This window comes from Bactrocera oleae, chromosome 2, assembly GCF_042242935.1.
Source record: "Bactrocera oleae isolate idBacOlea1 chromosome 2, idBacOlea1, whole genome shotgun sequence".
NCBI classification, from domain to species: Eukaryota; Metazoa; Arthropoda; class Insecta; order Diptera; family Tephritidae; genus Bactrocera; species Bactrocera oleae.
Genome location: NC_091536.1, coordinates 89097194 through 89112355, shown reverse-complemented (window position 1 = coordinate 89112355; position 15162 = coordinate 89097194). Strand labels below are relative to the sequence as shown.

General features: G+C 31.7%; 1 protein-coding gene across 1 annotated transcript in view; it reads left to right on the top strand.

Annotated features, from left to right (window-relative positions):
* The window catches only part of LOC118681661 (cadherin-99C-like), a 383201-nt gene that overhangs the window by 224722 nt on the left and 143317 nt on the right, over positions 1–15162 (top strand). The gene's annotated exons all lie outside the window — the stretch shown is intronic.

Genomic DNA, 15162 nt, shown 5'->3' with positions numbered 1-15162 from the left:
TATACTTGTAAGTGTGTATATTTTAATGCAGGTTTAAGTAGTTCCTCAAGTATTACATTGAAACTTAATATCACAGCGGCAGAACTGAAGCCATAATATGGTAAGGGTTCGTTCAGTAAACGATCAGTTGTCTCAATATTCAATGATTTTTCGCCAAATGGAAGTTTTGCACTTGAACGAAGAAGGGTCGCCGACTATCTGTTAGCCTGCCGGCACTTGTAAAGCTTCGCATTCGCATTCATGGGAGATTAAAGTCAAATCAATGACTTTGGCACCGTTTTATATTATGTAATTATGACAGAAGGCTAATTTGCGAGTAAGAGAAATGACTATGAGATGTGAAAATATTTGTTTGAAATTATTTAATTGCGATATTGAAGCATTTAATTTAAGTTGGGCAAATCAATATTTTTTTTTCTTTTATATTGTTATATGGCTGGCAACCCTGTTTCAAATATTACGTTTTAATATCAAAATTATTATTTTTTATATAGTTTTATATAAATATGTTATTATATTTATTTTATGAGAATTCTAGTTTATTATTTCAAAAGTAGCTATAATGTGTACAACCCTGTTAAAATTTATTTATTTATTTTACCTTCCAAATGTTGTCGGCTGATATCGACTTATACATATTAATTTTTTATTTGACATATGTTTTTCTTAACTTTTCTGACCCAGACAATAGGCAATAAGCACAACTCTAGCGAAAAATTCATCTTGAATAAATTAAAAATATAATTTATCAAATATTTTTAAATTATTTCTGTTAAAGGATAACACTGATTTTAAATAGATATTTCGACTTTCGGCAAAAGTTTATATTTATTTTGGTGGAATCTCTTTAATATAAATTGTATTCTTAAACTAACTCTTGATTCTTTAAATCGGCATTGGAATTATAAATCACTTGGATAGGATAAAATATTATTTTTTTATTACCCTGCCTAATATATAGTTCTCTTTTTATGAAGTTGCTTCAGAGCTCTTTTGTGTTACTAAAAAATTTATTGCAGTAAATTTTTTTCGAAATAATATTCCTAAATTTTTAGAAAATCCTTTAACAAAATTTTATATTAAGTTTTTGTGCTTAAAAATTCGAGTAAGCTCAGCACAAATTAAATATTTAGGTTAACAGGAGATCAAAGGAAATAGTGTCAGCAATAGACTTTTCTTAGGACTCAACCATGGCAGAAAGAGATGTCGCTTTAGTAACTTTTTGAACGTCGTGCATTTGATAAACCGGAAGCTCATCAACACCTATGTTAATGGATAATGTGCTTATAAACCTTGTACCAATCATCTTGAGTAAAATCTGAAATAACCACATATCTTCTTATCTACCTGGTCCTCATTTTAAATCGTTGCTAGATGATTGTAATAAATAACTGTTCATTGAAACCAAACCACTCTCAGTTGATTAAAACGCCCCTGAGTGCAAAACTGGGTTTGATTAAGACCTCTCTTATCAAAGAAATGCTTAATGACAGTGCAGCGAGTCACAGATTTATGTGCCGAAGCTGTTGCGACAATTGCAACCAATATGAATGTACCTACAGAGGGAGAATTTTCAAGGCAAGCAAACCATGAAGAATATCGGTCATTACTCGAAAGTCTAAAAAGAGGAAAAACCAAAGACCTCAGTACACTAATTATCACATGCATACATATATTTTTGAGTAAAAATCCTCAAGGCTCCACTTGCATTCATTTATTCCCCACAACACCTGTACAAATATAATTTTTTTTCTGTGGCGAAGCGCAATTTTCATGGTCAGCATAACAGGTCATATAAACACACATACCACATCTTATATATACTACTTATATATATGTATAAAGATCGCCGCTGCCGGAGCAATTTACTTTGCTCGCGCTGTCAGCTGGGATAATGCCGTGATTAGCCTTTGCTCATTATGGAAATTTATTATGTGCGGTGCGCTGGTGACGACGGCTGACTGGCGGTCTGTTCGCGCGGCTACTGCCGCAAGCATACACATTCGTAATAATATGCTAAGCAACGAGCAGAAAGCGAAAATTGCACAAACAACATTTAACCACAACAACACTAGAATTTAGTAACAGCACAGCTTGCGCGTTGTGTTGTTGTTGCAGCAGTTTACTTACTGCTGATTTTTGTGGCGGCGATGGCGGTGGCGCAACCAAACCATCAATCAGTGATGCTGCATGGCTGGCGTAAATCAACAGGCCGCTTCACCGCGCAACAAAAAAAAATCGGAGCGCAAAGCCGTGAACTGTGGCTGCCAGCCTGTGGCTTTCTGGAACCCGATGAGAGTTCGACAGAAGTCCATACACATATGTGGGTATATCCTGTTGCAGATGATTGGGAGTGTTGTAGAATTATGACTGCGGATCTGCTACAGTCCTTAGCGAGCAGTGCCAGCATACGTCTTCGTCTACGGCTACGTAAGAGCACTTTGCATAGTGTACTCGTAGTTGTAGTGTTTTCGGCCGCTGATTGCCAGTGTTGGCTTGAGCAATTGTTGCTTGAAGGGTACTTGTGTTCATCGGGGCAGTGTTTTATTACTACCACTTTCGTTTGGTTGCCATTAGTGTGTTTTTTCTTCACAAACTTTTATACGTTCTTGCTTAGTTTTGCTCATGATTATGATGTTTATCGGCAGTAAAGGTTAATCAAAAATCTGCGCTTTATTGACGCATAATAATTGCAGAGCCAGGCAATGTGTGTATATGTGAGTGTTTTTTGTTTAAAAAGCACGTGGGTTTTTATATAGGGATAGCAGATGCCAACGTACAAGGTACTGAAATGTGGATCTAGTGATTTTTTGAAGATTGAGTGTAATGTAATGAAAAATGATCTATCATATGATCTATCATATTTGATTTAATCATAGATTGTTCGACAAAGTTCTTGATAAGAAACCGACGCTGTAATGACTTCTCAAGAGATTGGGGAGAAAAGGCTAATATGTGGATGGTAATGTGTATAGATATGTTGGAAAATTTGTGGATTGTAATAATTCGACAAAACCTTTGAAAAAATATATAGCTTACTTTTTAAGAGAGAAATAAGGCTTTAGATGATATCTTTATATAAATAAGAGATATTTATATCAGCATTTAGAACTTAAGAAAATTTCCTTACTTTGACAAATTATTTCAGAAGTATATATATTCAATTTTTTTTCTTCAGGCTTTAGTAAACTTGTGGTATTTGAGTGTGCGAACAATTTTCGGTTGTCATAGCAACATGCAATAGCTTCCGAGCACCATCTTCGCCTGATTTTACTAATAAAGTGTGGAGAAAAATAAATGGTACTTTTCGGGATGAATTTTTAGAATGCCATTACAACGATTTTAAAAATTATTTTACTTGCGCCATGCTGATGATGCTTACTTGAGATTTGGACTATTTGAATAAACATTGACATACTAAATATGACTTTTTATTTTAAATGTTTTTAATCAAAAATTGTCTTTTGGAATGAAAAATTTCGTAAAAATTAATAAACATTGTAGTTAACAGCCAAAACAAAATTTCGCTAATTCGCATATAATTATGTCCGTTAAGTAAAAACAAAAACAATATTGGGAACGGGAAAATTAGAAAAAAAAATTTTAAATATAATACTCTCCTTCGGACTTAACGCCACTAAATGCCTGTTGCCCAACAAAATTATATATAAAAAAATTAATAAAATTTTTTTGCTACTAGCAGTATCATTTTACGCTCAGCCAAGTGATCATATTATACCAAAACCACACAAATTATATTTACATTAGCAGGTTTGTGTCTTGAGTCTTTTGTTTGACCGCGTTCAGACAATTTTACACAAATTTCCGACATTAACTGAGAAGGCGGTTATTTCGGGATACTTAAATCAACAAATAAGACAAACTCAGACAGCTAATGGCAAAAAAAAATCTCGCTTATATATTAAACAAATATATACGCATTTACAAATTTACATACAAACATTTCAGAATAGAATGTAGTATTTATTGTCGGAGTACTTCAACTGTTAACGTGAGAATATACCGCGTTATTGGTTTAAAGCAAATACATTAAATATATTTGAGTTATTTGCAAAAATAACAACAACAACAAAAGCAAATAAAAGCTGCCAAAAAGCAAAACTTAAGAGAATTTAACCAAATAAAGACACATGCAGCCAACTATTTAGCGATTGAAAGGTGAATAAAATTGCCAGATTGTTTATTCAACTGCATAAAAATTAAAAAAAAAACACAAACAAAAAATAAAAACTTAAAATTTTGTCTTGCCGCACATTCGAAAGTTGCAAATTAAAAAGCGGCGAATTCAATTAATCATCTTGATGCTCGCCAGAGTAGCGGGCGCGAGCGGTGTGTAAAAAATATAACAATAATATTTGATTTTTCTAATATAATTTTTTTTTCCTGTATTTTTCGAGCTTATGAGTAAGCACTGGCCCCATTAGCTTTTAAACCACTCTGTACTTGTACATACCCTTATAGTTGTGTGAGTTTGATTTGTGGCAGAGTGAACGACGTGCAGATTTAATGATTTGGCATTAACGTGGACTCTACATCAAATTCAGTTGATTCTTTGCATCTTCTTATATTCTTAGTGATATACTTGTATTACACCTCCGGTTGTATATGAAACCACAAATTCGTGCCAATACGCGGGCAAACACCAATTTTATATTTTTTATCTAATTGTTTTCGTTTCGTTGAGTCATTCTTAGGTAGGTGTTTGAGCTCTTGCCCGGTTCAATGGATTATGCGGATATTATGTTGTACTTTGAAATAATATTTTACCATTTTGATGTAATTCTCTATAACAGTGTCTACTCGGCGGTTTGTTGTCATTTAAAATGATTTTTTTTGAGAAAGTTGTTACTTTGAATCGCTCACTGGCTTGAAAATAAGCTTTCAGTTAAATATGTAAGATGATCCCTTAGTCAACGACATATTATAAATAAACGTATATTTCGAAATGCAATTCAAGGCGAATTGCTGATTTTACAGTAACTTTTGCAAACTTTAAAAACTTTTAAATCAAATTGGACTGATATAGGAATTGTGAATAGTTGTTGTAAGATTCTGTGAACTTGAAAAATATTAATATTAAAAACACTGAAGCTGATAAGGTCCTAGAAACTTTAGTTCTGTCGCATTTGTTAAAAACTTTTAGTAACACCGGCTTAGCAGGTTTAGGAGACGCTCAAATTCGTAAGGGATTATATTATTTGCATATTATTTCCTACACAAATGGAGTATTACTGCTTTAGGATATAACAAACCTGAAAAATTACCTACAACACGTATATTGTTATATATATATATATTCAAATCATAAAAATATTCATGTTTTTCTATCAAACTTTTGTACATATATACTGCTTTTATGTACATATATATTTATAAGAAAATATACATAAGTGATCCACAATTTTTATCCCCATTCGAATACTGGAACCACTTAAGCGGCATGGATATTTATGAGTCGGTGTTATTAGTGACATCCTCTTCCATTTTCAATCCTGTGTTTATTTTTTTCATATGTTTCGGTAATAAAATGTTCCGTTTTATAATATATGTTCTCCACCGAACATTAATAAGCAAATGGAGTAGCGACGGGCATTAATACCAGCAATAAATTTAGCGCAGCAGCAGAATTATTTATGACAACTATAAAAGGATAATAGCGAGACAACGTACGGACGTTTAGCTTTCTCAGAGGTTTATAAGATTTTACCTTTTCTTTGCATATACTTACTTGTATAGACACAAGGTTGTCAAAAGTTTGCATGTCGCGTGACTCCACCTTAGAAGCTCAAAAATCTGCTAAGCGATTCTTAAAGGCATATATCAAGGTAATAAACTAGCGCGGCTGCCTTTTGAGTTGGTGAACACGATATCGATTACTTTGAAATGAAGTGGATTTAAATAGATAAAATACAAAGATCGGACTGGAAAAGGTCTGTAGAGCTCCAAAGTGGATTTTTTGTAATTGTTAGGTAAGTTTTTAAAATAACATAGAAAATTTAGATGGCATGTTTAACAAAATTATGTCAGACATTATTTCTCTTTGTTGTTTTTATTATTCGCAATGCTTAATGCCTCAAAGAGAAGGAGTTTAATAAGAAATATATTTATGTAAATTATCCGTCTACATGTTATCTTTAGCATATAAAGTATATTACTGATTTTACTTTTTCTCACTTCCGCCTTCAAAATCCATCAATTGAATTTTCGAATAATATATATATATATATATATATATGTGATTAAATACTACCTCAAAGATAATGAGAGATATTACTAAGTCTATACTATATTAAGTCATAAAACGGTCAATAGCGGTATTTCTAAAATTTGAATGTTTGATTAATTAATACCAATTTCATGGTGTCGCCATTTCCCAATGCAGCGGAGATAAAACAAAGCTCTGCAGTCTTGCATACAATGACGTTAATGAGCAATTAATAGAAAATTTGTTCCGCCAAGAGATATGTGAGAATAAACAAACTTCTTCTTGTATTTTTAATAATTTTTTTTTGTGAGAGTACGTAAAGTAAATGCCGTTGAGATAATGTGAATTTAATTTACATATATGGAGATATAAATATGTGTATAATTTTATGATATATTGTACATTATAAACGTCGTACAAACTTACGTAGATGACTAAAAATCAACTTCCAAGACTCTTTCTGCATAAAGTTTTCTCAATATTTTCTGTTTATTAACCATTGCTGAAAATGTACTTTAATGCAAAATTTTATTTTAAGGGGGTGGCAACTCTGGTAAATTTTTTTTTGTTAAAGGAATTGAAATTATTATTTAAATACCTTTCCTATCTAGTCTTTATTGACATATAATTGAAAATTCATTTTCGCGCAGGTGGCAATTCTCACAAATATTTTTATGTTCCATTACTGGAACAATTTTCAACATTCCAGAATCTTCATATCTAGAAAAATATAAATATTTTTTATTTTGGTAAGATCGGTAAATTTTCCAAAAATCGAGATCCTTGAGTAATCAAAAAGATTTTTCATGCCTTTCATCATAAGGATATCTGTCTGTTTAGAACTTCTTTACCACGATCACTGAGCTTTCTACATCAGCTGACTGGAAAATTTTTGGAACCTTAACGAAACCACTTCTTTATTTCTAGGTTTTTTCTGTCATAAGTTAAGATAACCTCAAAATTAAAATGAATAAAGCTAATATGTTTGTTTGTATAGCTAAACTTCTATTTTATATATTTTATTATAATACATTTCAGAAGTTATTAATCATTCAATGATTAAAGCCATTAACAAATTTCAGCACCCATGAGCAATTCGCTAGCTACTAAATTAGCGAAATTAATAGCCAGAAGCGCTCTTAGTAAAACCTGTCAACAAAAAATGCATTTAAATGCCGATATTTAGATAAATATGTCAACATCTTTAAAATGTCACTCCACAAGTGTTTGCTTTCAAGTTTGTTGAACTATTTCTTGTGAATTTTATCAAAAAGTTGAATAATAAAACAAATAAAACTGCTTGTTCAAACATTAGGTTAGTGCCTCATGCACAATAATCTCGATCTTTATCTTTCTGAATAACCAAAACGAAGTAAGCTCGAACAAATTGAGTTTTTAGCCTAAAGCCATACAATTAACAGTGTGCACAACTAGTCCACGTCAAGCGTGACAACTAATATTTCAAGTGACTGGTCATGACTGCAAGTGTTGATGGATATACTCATATAGATATATGTATGTAGATATGTACATACGTTAAGGTAATGTGCTGGGAATAACAATGAAATAATATGCAATGAATAAATGGGCAAATCGCTGTGACGAGGCCTGAGGCCATAACGGTACGTGATCTCTATGCCTTTGAGACACGGCTATCATGAAAATTTAAATACTTTTCAGGTAGTAATCTATTCGAAATTCGGCTGGATATTGAAGTTACCTGTAAATAATAAATTATTCAAAGTTTAAATTTAGGGAACTTCTTCAATAATGCATATAGCTTGTTATTACTACCTCAGGTTCTGAAACTAAAATGCTAGAATTATTACTTTTATAATCAAATTTAAGTAAAAGAATCTTGGTGATAACAAAATGCTTGAGCTACGTAGGTTTTATCAAAGAAATTAAAATATTTTGTAGAGCTTATATAATATTATAAAATAGAATTAGTCAACTAAACTGAAAATAAGGTTCGCTTAAATTTATACTTGAATAGTAAAATTATTATATGTTGGAGACAAGGATCGGTTATAATATCATTTCATATAATTAACGTAAATGAATACTATGTATAATCGTTGCTTAGGTATTGTATAATTTCCAAAATCTAAGGTTACATTGAATCTAATTGGCAATTATCTAAGTAATCATGACCAACAACAATATCATTAGCAAACTTTATTTCTTAATGCAATTAATATATATACAACCAACCGACAGATGGCAGAAAGCCAAGTGTTTGTTTGGTATTTAATCAATTAAATCACACCTTTCACTCGACAATGTTGCGCCAAAGTGTTTCGCTCGTTTTTTTGGTATATGTATGTGTGTGCATGCGCAGTTCTACTAGCTCAGTATCGTGTCTCTTTCATTGCCATATGTCTGCAAATATAATTATATGTATACATGGATGTGTGGCCGAGTTCAAGTGGTAGTAAAAAGCTAGAACCAAATAAACTTACGTCGACTTTAACCTCACTTATTGCGCTGCGATTGCCAGGTGAGAGGTGTGGGAAAATATATTAGTCAACCACAGTAAATATAATATAATGCAGCATTGCTAAGTAGTTTTGTGGTGAATGTGCGAACACTGCACAGGAAACGATGAAAACTGGGAAGTTAAATGAACAGGGGCTACTTTTGAAGAAAAATTGCTAATTTTTAGTAGTAATACGGTTTAAAAAAGTTAACTTCGGCTGAACCGACCTTTTCCAAATGTAATTCTTCTTATAGCATTAGAGGGTATAAAGAGATCTTTATCTTAAGCTTAATCGGTTAGTTTGTATGGGATGGTTTCCGATGTATCCTACTGGGTATTACATTCATAGCAAACTTAATATATCCTGTACAAGGTACAAATATATTTTGAAGGGTATGCGAATGAATGAAATCAATATCTTCCTATACCTATGCATATCCAATATTACGTCGGTCATGAAAATTGGAAAAAGGCTTGACAGAATTTGTTGATAAACATATTGTACAACCAAAAGTTGATACAAAGACTGCAGCTTTTCGCATAAAAATTCGAATTAATTAATAGAGTCAAAATTTCAAAGCATATAACATATAGTAACAAAAATAACAGTTACACAATTTTTTTTAATAAAAAACTAAATTCTATTAAATACTACCCACTGTGCCAATGATTTCTGGTATTCATATTAACAGTACACACGTGTTACGGTAGTGTGAATTATCAGAACTGCTACTTAGTGACAACACCATTGCTACTCTAAGATCATGTGTGGCAGGCGCACGAGCGGAAGCGTGAAATAGAAATCATAAAAACCACAAAATCTTCACTAAACGATCACGATTTTAGCACAATTTCGCTTCAAAATTATAAAGTTAAAATGTTCGGTAATATAAAGCTATAATTATATATTCCATTTACGTACATAATTACTTAAATATTTGCAAATTCTCCCGTCACATATTTCTTTTTTCAGCTTTGTTCTTAAATAAAACAGACATTAAATTGTCTTCTTAGCGCCACAAAAAAACAGATCAATGCTGATCAATGCTGATTTCCTCCAACCAACTTAACGAATTATTCTACACTTTCGCCTTCATGAAGGCGAAGGTGATAATGCTTCATTATTTTCTAATTTCTTTCGTACGCTTTCACTTTTTCCATTTAGCACCGCATATAGCGCTGAGAACAATCGGTTCATCAACGGCCCAAGTTCAAGATAAACGTTCATTAAATGCGAGCAATTGTCGTGCCCCCAACACGCTGCGAAGCTAATTAAAGGCGGTCGGTTAAATAGTTGAAAATTATTTCTTTAACACAATTGCAATGCGAGGTTGAATGAATTAGGAGCTGTTAATGAAAATTTCTGATTCGAGTTCAATTCATTAATTTGTTTGTTAATTGTACAGAAGTAAATGAAAGTGAAATTTGTGGCACCGTTTAGCACTTTTTTTGCATTTGTGAATTAAGACAGAAGATAGTAGAAATTTTGAACCAGTTTTACAATGAAATTGAAATCAATAAAATTTACATACATATACAAGTATACTTGTATAGCCAGTATTACAAAAATATGGCTCTAATCTATAATGACAAGATACTCTTATATATCGCAATCGATTTCAGAACTACAAAAGAGCGCATTGCACTCAACAACTTCCAGTCTAAATTCCACGGATTCGTCACTGCACTCAATCATTCACAATTTCGGTCATATTTGTAACTCTATTTTGAAAAAATTTCCGTAATATGACGATGAATTCAGAATACTTGTAATACATATAAACTTAACTACATTTCCACTGCATTGATAAAAATTATTTATGTGACATTTGACACCATTGTGACCGACAAATGTTGCCATAAATTCCTATAAATCTAATATGACAATAATTTTCAACAATTCGACTATGACTGTCACAAAATTTTACTCAAGGAAAGCCGCACATAAACTGTTTTCGAAACAGTATAATTTGAAAGCTCCTCTGAACAGGCATCGGACTCTAACATATGAGCTCTAACAATTAGAAAAAAATAAATAAATTTTCGCAAATTATTACTTAAGTAACTTAAAAAAATATAAAATATGTTAAAAGTAAAAGGCTATACTAAGCAATATCAGTAGCAAGAGTAATCTAACTTTGAAAGAAAAGAAGAAAAAGAAGTGCAAGACCTGCAAATATGATTAGACTTAAATAAAATTGCATTGCTTCCGCAACCAAATCAAGTTCCGTTAAAATATAAAAATATACTTGTAGATTGATATGAGCTTATATTGTCCATGTATCATGGCAATCTTAACTAATATTCTTGTGCTCCCTTTGTTCATCTAGAAATAGTGCTGGTCGCCATTTAAACTCACTTATTTTACTCATATTAAAAGTTTTCAATTTTTCCTCAGATGCACTGCCCGCTGCAAGTATTCTTCCCGGACTTTGTGCTTGTTTGTTTTGATCCAGAGTAATATACCCTGAAACTCTTTCATCCACTAATGGTTGATATATTAGTTTATAGATTACATTTGAGAGTCGCTGACTTTAATATAAAGGAAGTCATTGAAATTAATTTTTTATACTCCCACCATTACTTTTGAGTTGTGAGTTGGGGAAGGATATTTGTATTGGATCGATATAAGAAGAAAATAAGTCGCTTACTCATGCTAAATATTTCTATATCTCTCGCGAATTTCATTGTATTTCTTCTCGCAAGTATATTAACTGAACAAGCGACGTTAGCATTAAATGAGTAGGTTAAATACTGTCATATTAACAATATTATGCCTAAATGGAATAAAAAAATTGTATATAGAAATAAATGAAAAAATTTTAACTGACCCAGATGGATGAACTAAAATTCCGAGACATCCAAATCGATTAGCTCATGGCTTCCACTAATCCTGTAATTCCCTTAAAAAGAAGAGATCTACCAGTCATCTAACGAGTTACATACTGCTAAAATAATCTCAACTAGCAATTTGAGCTTATCTAGTTATCAAATGGATTTAAGATTTTTTACTTAATGCTTTAAATAAGTAGATTCAATAAAAAGGAAAGATTTAACAAAAAATATATTGACCACTTAGTGTCACAAATTACGGGTAGGCCTTGCTATATAGAGAACCTAGCTTCTCCTTCGCATATTTTATTTTTATCTCTCCAAAATATGTCCTTATGGAATAAGTTTAGTTTTTATCTCGGTCAAATTGTGGTAGTGACTTTGTGTCTACCCTGAACATATAACCAATTTTTGCGAGTGTATCTTCCACAGGATTCCTTATTCGAAGAATGGGCTCACTGAGATAAATAGGTTTTAAAAATATACTCACTATACCTGAGATAAATAGGCACTGATCTGTTAAAAATAATTAATTCTTACCGGAATAGGTTTTATATCTTCGTTTAATTTAATCGGCGTACACTTCAAATTCGGAAATAGTGAACTTTGTGGACCAGCTTGATCTAATCACACAATTAGTTCATTGAAAATTTATAAAACACATTTTTCAATTGGCTACATTCATTCCCCACGCATACACTCATACATTATTAACTCTCATTGTGCAGTATTTTCCATTTCGATCGTAATAAAGCATATTATGGAAATGAAATGAGCTGCCACGCGGTCTGTCATGCCGCAATCTGCGAGTGACACCGAAATTTATTCACTTATATTGTTGCACCTGCATTAGTGTAACAAATTGTTAGTCTTGCTGCCGAGCGGGCATTGAAGTTGCGGTGATTGTTATAATTTAGATACAAAAACAACAAAAAAATAATAATAATAACCTCAAACAAATAAGCGCAAATATTTTACAAATGCCAGCCGGTTACCCAGTGACTGCAGATAAGTCCAGAAAATGTTAATGGAAAATGATAAATATTTATAATGCGCATTTCGCAGGAAATTATCAGGGGACAGCTGATTTATTTCTTAACATGCCGTAGTTTATAAATATTCGAGTACCTATACAGGGTATTTGAGTAAATGTATGCGCCACGCCTCTGAAAATCACTATGATCACAAGTATTTGCAGCGGCGAGAAATTATTTTATTAATTGAAATGCATACTGCTTAGTTTCTTAAGTATTTAACGGTTAATTTATGTCGCTCCGTTTGAAAACATGCAATGAGGTAATTACAGTATTTAATTACACCAATCGGACATGTATATGTAAATAAATAAACTACAAACAATATTAATAAGCGGCTTATTTGCCCTGTAATCTCAAAAACTAGAAAAAGCCTTTATAAAAAAGTATAATTAACACCAAAACTAGAAAAAATATTTATATTAAATTATGCGAAGTACTAAAAAAATTAATGCATGATGGCAGCACTAAAATAAGTTGCAGCACTCAAATCAGAAAAATTCATTTTTCATTTCATAATTGGATTATAAAAAAAAAAAAAAAAAAAATTATAATTAATAAAAAATACAAAAGAATATCTGATTGGAAATCTAAAAATTAAAGAGAAATAGCTTTTAAATGAAAATGAGTCAAAATAAATTCTTACACTTAATGGAAACACTTAATTAGAAAATAAATTAATTTTAAAAGTAATGCATGATTGAACTGGAAAAAAAAATAAAAAAATTATACAAAAAATCAAAACAAATTGATGCCAGCTGGCATCGCTAAATGTAGAAACTTTTGTTGATTATGCAACTTCAAGTATAAGTTTATTATTATTTATGACATCGACAACATTTAATTTCTCACCATTTCCGCTAAGATTGCATGACATAGTCAAATACACAGTCACAATTCATTTTCTTTTCTTAGTTTAAAATTTACATATGAAATTAGAATTTCTGAACATAAAGCGAGATAATAGCAGTGTTTGAATATTAATGGACAATATTTCAATTTAATTGCGAACAAGACACTTAATAAATAAAGAAAAAATGCTGTAAAACGACAAATTGAACTGTGATATGTACATAAGTATGTTGGCAACAATGTTTACTAAAACAAATTTAATACACTGAAGCAAACAGAGTAATAAAAATTTTAAATTGCATAAAATAAATCAAAACACAAAAGTAAACATAAAAAACTAAAAAAATAGACCTCTCAAACAGTGGCAACAACTGCAGCAACAGCCTGATTCACCGCAATTCCTACGCCACAGTCGGTAAAACTTTGTCAACCTCGTCAAATTTCACTGTCACGCCCAAACTCGAAAAAGTAATAACAAAGTCATTATAATAAATTGAAATGAAAATCCGAAATCAAATTTAACTGCATACGTGCCTATTTGCGTTGGTGTGGTTAGTGCGAACAGTTTCAACGAGCTCGCTCTTTGTTACAAGAAATCAATTTAAATTTCATATGACAGTTGCGAGCATCTTTGTCGATTACTTTTTGGGGTTCAAGAGGTCTCAAAAGAAAATCAAAAAAATTGTGAACAAATTAAATTAATTTTGGAAACATAAAACACCTTACAGTTGAATGATGTTAGTAGGTTTTGCAGCATTTATTTTTTGGTGAGTATTCCAGAATAATTAAACAGGTTTCGAAAAGTATTAGTTTTTCAAATGCGCTTTTGACCTAAGCTTAAATTTTCGGTAAATATAACGGGTATTAAAATCAACCGGAGTTCAGAATTTTTAATAAAATATTTTTCCAAATATGACATTAATATATGTGGACGACTAATGTTATTAAACTGACTTATTTCCTTAATGCAGCTCCAGTCACCATCAAATTTTTCGAATAGTTCAATTCTAGTCTCGTGATCACTAATGATGGGGTTGATGAATGTATGGTCCTCTGCTATTTTTCCAAGCATCTCATTTGCGATTTGATACCCAAAACATTAACCAAAAAGTATTCAGTCGATACATAAGAGGTGTGGAAATTATCAAGCGATTTTCAAGCACTGTTTCTTTGATGTTTCTCAGATATCGTCATTAACCGAGGTGGAGAGGTTCACTGAAAACTTTTTGGCACTCAAATACTTGTGTTTGTGATAAAGTGAGCTCTCCACATCACTTCTGTAATATTTTAAATTACTAAAGCATATAAGCTAACAACAATATTAACCGAAATTCAGAGTGTCTCTCTGCTTTTTACATTCCAATATACTTCCACAATCAGCATAAGAAATAGCCTATTATATCGCTAAACTGCTAACAGACTGATAACTGTCGGATAAGCCGGTAGAGTCGTAATCTGCTCCACAACAGTTAAGTAAGCACCTGTTAGATGTGAAGGCCTGATTCTGAATCTGCTGTAAAACTAATGAACACAAATGCTCGAGAGCAAAAAAGTAACTTTCCGCTTCACATAAATACAATAAAAACAATTCGTTGCAGGCTACAGAGAACATTCATATACACATACACTATTTTCATGTACATATGAACATCTAAGTAACCGAGTAAAGCAAATTGCTGCCAAAAGTCAAATTAAAATTTTTTTTATTTCATTATTCCTCTCTTTGGTTACACGGCAAA